Below are 6,561 nucleotides of genomic sequence, written 5' to 3'. Positions count from 1 at the left end.
ATGAGGGGAGGGTACAGGGAGACCCCTCAGGCTGGGGGTATTGGGGTTCTGCAGGCTGAGGTGTGGGTTGGGGTTATGGGGGGGATTCAGGGCTGAGGAGGAGCTGGGGATTCAGCCCCAAGCTGCTGAAGGTGCCTCCTGCTGTCCCTCACTGTGGGGAGGGCTGTGGGGAGCCCAGGGTGAACAGAAAAGGAATGGGGATGGATGGGGCAGATTTGTGCCCTGGGATGCTTTGTGCCCTTCACAGCAGGTCCCAGCATCATTCTCCAAGTACTCCCCATCCCCTCAAACTCCTAGAGCTGCTCCCTTTCCCACAGGGTGCTGTTGGCACATCCTGCCAGTCGCTCCCTGGCACTGCTGGAATGCCACCACCACCATTGCGAGGCCCCTGGGGTTGGGATGCAGTCAACAGAATGATCCCAGGCATGGACTGACCTTCCTTGGTGACCATTCCCACCCCCTGATCCCAGCTGCGCTTCCATCCATCCCTCCAAACCCCAGGTCTCTGCAGGCACCTTCCTGCTGCAGGGCTGGCATGTCCCACTGTTTCCATATTCCCACCCAGGATTCATGAAATGTGCTAACTCTCATGACCAAGACCAAATATTTTGAAGTTTCTGTGGGGAACGTATTGGTGTGCCACCCCAAAAAGTGGTTTGAGCATCCTGCATCCTCCTGGGCACTCTTGGGGCAAACCCAGCAGAGAGAGCACAGCTTGGGTTCAGGAGTTGGTGAACAAATAAATGCTGGGGCAGATTTTTGGAACACGGGTCCCCTCCAGCTGGAGCTATTCTGGGATTTTATGAGCTGGAAACTGAGTCTGAAGGCTCAGCTGAGCATGGGGTGAATGCTCCATCACCCAAGCACGAGCAGGGCGACTCATATTTTCTGGATTGCAATCAAATAAATGGCCAGGATCTAAAGGAGCCACAAACCCTTCTCTTCACTCCACTGGTCCTTAAGGCAGCAGGGACAAATTGTCCCCCTCTTGTGCCTAGGAAATGGTGAATTGCTGGGAAGATAAGGAGGGGAAGGAGCTGTCAGAGGGTGGGGTGTGACTCACTGGCTTTCCTCCTCCTCCTCCTGACACAAGAGCTGCATTTAACTAAGCCAAGCAAGAGAAAAAAAAAAAAAAAAAAAGAAAAAAAATACCCCAGCAGCTGTAACACACTATTTCCACATTTATCATTTGGTTTCTGATCACAGGTTTCAGCAGAAGAGCCAGCATGACTCAGGTGAAATGCAGGGCCCTGCAGCCAGCCCGGCTTTGTTCTATTGCCCCAGGCTCTGCTCAGGAACAGGAACTGCTGCACCACAAGGGTTTGGAGCCCTGAGCTGCATCCCTGCTCCTCCCCACACTCCCAGCTCATTTCCCAATCCTCTGAGGGTGTTCAAGTCCTCTCTTTGAACCAGACAAGTTCCCTCACTCTCCTGTGGGCCTCGGCAGAGGGATCGCGCTTCCCTTTGGATCAGAGGGCTGGGAAATGCTCCTGAGGAGCTTCAAACCACTGAGACCCAACCAGCCACACAGAAAAGGGCTTAGCAAAGGCCATCTAAGCATCTTGGTCCTCCCCAGGCTCTGCTCTCTTTGTTTCCTTGGAAAAGAAGATAAGCTCCCTCTGGAGTCAACCCCGACGCTGTAACTGCCTGAGCTGAGCTGCTGTGGGAGCTGGCTGGAATTCTTCTCCTATTTCTGGGGCAAGAAGGGCAGGTTCCAGCTTATTTACCAGCGTGATCACTGCCTGGCTGTGCAGAAAATCACTTTTTCTGAGGGTGTCTGAGCAGGGTTTGCACACACAGGAGCTGATGCCAGCAGTTCTGTTAATGACCTTTGCCACCATGGAATTTGTAGGTTCAGGTAATTGGGATTTGTGCCAGGATGTGGAAGGACACAGCCCCAGTTCCACCCACATTGGAGTCCTCTCCCTTTGAAACACAATCTACATCAGCTGGGTAAGATTAAGCACTTTTGGGTTTTTGAAGTATGTTATGATGATATTTTATTGAAAATTCCCTGTTATTTACACCCCATGTTCTCATTAAGCCTTCTCAAATAAGTTTTTCATTGCTATTTCTGAATACATGCCAAAAAAAGTGAAATGCAGACTATAAACCAGAAGAATCAAAGAATATTAAAGGTTGGAAATGACCTCTAAGACAATCAAGTCCAACCATTAACCCAGCACTGGCAAGGACACCACTGACCAATGTCCCCAAGTGCCACATCCACATGGGTTTTGAATACTTCAAGGGATGGTGACTCCACTACTTCCTCTGGAAGCCTATTCCAGTGCCTGACCACCCTTTCAGTGAATAAATTTTCCCCAATATCCAATCCAAACCTCCCCTGGCACAGCTTGTGGCCATTTCCCCTTGTCCTGTCCCTGTTCCCTGGAGCAGAGCCCGACTCCCCTGGCTGTCCCCTCCTGGCAGGAGCTGTGCAGAGCCACAAGGGCCCCTGAGCCTCCTTTGCTCCAGGCTGAGCCCCTGCCCAGCTCCCTGAGCCTCTCCTGGTGCTCCAGACCCTTCCCAGCTCCCTCACTGCTCCTCACAGGACTTGTGCTCCAGACCCACCCTTAGAGGGAATGTGCCCTGGTTTTCCCTCCTCTGCTTGCTTAGAGCTTGGAGGGTATTTTCACAGTTTAAAGAGAAGAAATCCTTAAAGATCAACAAGACAAGGAGTGCAAAGAATCCTGAGACTGCAACTTGGATTATTTTCAAATGTAGAACAAGGTTTAGAGGGGGTGAAAGCCCTGTGCAGCCTCTGAAGGGTGCTGGGGGTCCCTGAGGGAGCCAGGGGATGCTGCTGGGGGGCAAGATCCATGGGAAAGCCCTTCAGAGGCCTCTCTTGTCTTTGAAATTTGGGAAATTATCTAAAAGGGAGAGGATGGAGCAGGTCTGTGTTCAGGCTCCACTCCTTGGCCTGTTTTAGTCTGTGTTGGCTTTGGTGGGACCCAGCTGGGAAGGGCTGGAGCATCATTCCCTGTGTGTGATATGTGATTTTCAGGGTTGCAAGAGTAGAGTTCCCAAAAGAAACCTCTCCACGCCAAGGCTAATGATGAAACACCCTGGGCAGAACTCACTGGGGCAGGTGAATCCATCAAAAAGGAGTTTCAAAGGGAATCTCTGCACCAGCAGCTGCTAAAAAGCTGTCAGGATAAACAGGAATCATGCACAGAACACACCTGCTTTTCCTCTGTTGGCTGCAAAATGGGATCATTCAGGGCTGGGCTCAGAGCTTAAAGTTAGAGATGATGAATTCCACTCTCTGAATCCATCTGTGCCCACCCAGCACCTCAGCAAAGGAGCAAAGCAGATCAATGCTGCTGCTAACAGCAAGCCAGGACGTGGCCCCAGCGTGATCCTGGGATCATAGCTGAGCCCACAGAGGCCATGGATGGCAACATCCCAGCCTGCAGACATCCTTCCTCTGCTCTGGAAACAGCCTGAGAGTTATCAGCCCCTGGAATCACAGTGGTTCACTTGAAAGAGTGAATCACGAGCAGTTTAATTCCATTACCCAGAAGAACGAGCAGAATTGATTGCAGGCTCCTAAAACACTCGTTTGTTACAGGAGGATTTGTTGCTCCATGAGGGCAGAGGATGCCCAGGGCCTGAGGGGTTTTCTGCAGGTGGGATCTGCACTTTAGCTTGCTTGCTGGGGGTCTCACATTTTAGGGATGAGGCTGGAGGTGCAGGCAGCAGCTTTGCCCCAGGTTTCCTTTCCTGCCCTCACAGAGCAAGGACACAGGGTCTCTTGCCAATGGGTGTTTCCTCCCCAAAATTTAGAAAACTTCAGAAGGATTGGCCTGGGTAGGCTGTACCAGGTGAATTTATATTTATGAGTGTGAAACCAGATATATGACAAAAGTTTCATGGCTCTCATGGAGCTATTCCCAACAGAAGGTACCTGACATCAGCCAGGATGATCTTTAGGTCCCTCCATCCCATCCCATTCCATCACCAAGGGTGGCTTTGGACTCAGAGCCCAGCAAATGGGAGCAGCAGCCGTGTCCCTGCATGGCTCCCCTCAATTGCTCCTCACTGCTATTACCCCAAGATAACGATAATGTGATTTGGAGACCAGGCTGTTCCCTGGCAACACATGGCTTGAAACCATTCCTGCAAATTTTCCCTGCCATTTGTGTCCAATTGAGTCAGGATCAAGTGGCTCTTTTCACAGCCTGGGTTGGTATTTGTGTTTTGTCTGCCTTTAAGTAAATTGTTTACTATCAAATTTGTTTGGCAGCATTCAGCTGAGCACGTTTAGTACAACAAGCAGAGGGAGAAGCCAGATCTGCTGTTCTCTGTCAGAGAGCTCCTTGAGGCACCCAATTTCCTCACAGGCAGCTCTCAGCCCTGGATTATCTCCTGAATTGATCTCCTCCCTGGATTGTCCAGCCAGGACCACCAGGTCGCTCCATGACCAGCACAATTATTTTTTTTTGGAAGGAAGCTGAGGTGCATCTCATAGCCAGAGGACCTCTGAGAGGGGAAATCTTATCCAAATACAGATTCTCCCTTGCCAGCTCCACCCTGAGAATCCAAAAGTGATGGACCCATCCTGACTCTCCCATTCCACAGAATTAATTGGCTTGGAAAAGACCTCTAAGATCACCAAGTCCAGACATCAAACCCAATCACTGGGATTCCCAGCACAGCCAAAAAAAAAAAGCAACTATCAACCAGATTCCTTGGCACAGTTTCCAAGTTCCTGGTTTTCCAGCAGAAAGGTGGCAAATTCAGGACAAACAAACATTTCTGAAGACTTCAGTGAAATTCTATTGAATTATTTATCAACGTTGTTAAAAAAAAATTGAAAACAAGCAAACAAAAAAAAAACACAAACAAATAATTCAAAACCAGGTAGTAGAGATTTACCTGTTTTCAATTGAAAATCCACTACACATTTTCTGTTTCTTGGTCTGGCATTTCATTTCCACTCGAATTAGGATTTATACTTCTGCCTGTCCTGCTGTTGCTGGGTGAGTGCTCCCCGTTCCTGGCCAGCTCAGCACAGCTCCCTGGAAGGCTCCAGGTGATGGAGGATGCATTTGTAGCTCTGCCTGGAGCTGTGTAATAGAGCAAAACCCATCTTTGATGGTAGAAATGTACCAGCAGCCTCATGGGAGATGATCAGCTGGAATATTCACTGCCGTGGTCCCAAGAGCCCGTTTGGGGTTTGTTTTAGGGCCATGGACCTAAAATCACCAGGGAATGAGTCCTGGGAGGAGCAGCTGAGGGAGCTGGGCAGGGGCTCAGCCTGGAGCAAAGGAGGCTCAGGGGCCCTTGTGGCTCTGCACAGCTCCTGCCAGGAGGGGACAGGCATGGGGATGGGGCTCTGCTCCAGGGAACAGGGACAGGACAAGGGGAAATGGCCACAAGCTGTGCCAGGGGAGGTTTGGATTGGATATTGGGGAAAATTTCTTCACTGTAAGGGTGGTCAGGCACTGGAATAGGCTTCCAGTAGAAGTGGTAGAGTCACCATCCCTTGACGTGTTCAAAAGCCATGTGGATGTGGCACTTGGGACATGGCTCAGTGGTGGCCTTGGCAGTGCTGGGGGAATGGTTGGACTCAATGGCCTTGGAAGCCTTTCCAACCTTAAAAATTCTGATTCTAGAATTCTGATCCTACCCCCAGTCACACAGCTCTGAAGCAAATTTTCAAATCTGGTTTTGGAAGCAGCTCTGCCAGCTCTAACCTGCCCTGAGAGCCAGGCTGTGACCCCAGGGCTGGGGATGTTGGGTCTGATGAAACCCACAAATGTTACACTGCAAAAATTGTTATGCAGGGAGAAAAAATCACATGGAAATCAGGGCCCTGCAGGATGGTGCCCAAAATCCCCAGTGATTTCCATGAAACCACCCCTAAATCCAGGAGCCTCCTTTTAAACTGACCTTTGGTGTGTTTGTTCAGAAGGACTGTGGGATTGCAAACATCCAGCTCCCAGAAAACTCCCCTGGAAGTTTATTTTGGCTCTTTTCCCCCTCCACTGGGAGCCAAAAGGACTTTGGATGCTCTGTAGGATGTTGTTTGCAGCAGTGGATGCCTCCCCAGATCCCTTGGAAGTTTTCCTTCCCCACTTCCAACATCAGGTCTGTCAGAGGGCTCTGGACAAGCAACCCAAACACGAATTTTGGATGTGGATGACAAGAATTACCTGGGAAACCTCCCAGCACCACACTCAAGATGCTCAAGTCACCCTCAGAACAACCTTTTCTAGGAGTAAGAAAACATTTCAGTTCACCAAGCCCAGTGATTTTTCATCAGGATGTTTTCCTTACCACTGCAACCCCATTTTTCCACAATACACCCAAACAGGCTTTACTAGCTAAAAAAAAATCCCAGTGTCTGATACAATAATTTCTTCCCAAAGAATGCAGAAAAATCAGAATTCTTCCTGATTATTTATGTTAAATATTACTTGCTGCCCACTATTAGCTTGAACACACAAATTGTGAATTGAGAGATAAGAACTATGGATGACAGAAATACTGGAGTTGTCAGGTCTTCAGGATTTTCTGCTTGTTTTTCCCATTCCTGGTTGACATCACTACCCT

Source organism: Ammospiza caudacuta, chromosome 6 (assembly GCF_027887145.1).
Source record: "Ammospiza caudacuta isolate bAmmCau1 chromosome 6, bAmmCau1.pri, whole genome shotgun sequence".
NCBI classification, from domain to species: domain Eukaryota; kingdom Metazoa; phylum Chordata; class Aves; order Passeriformes; family Passerellidae; genus Ammospiza; species Ammospiza caudacuta.
This window is presented reverse-complemented; position numbering follows the sequence as displayed.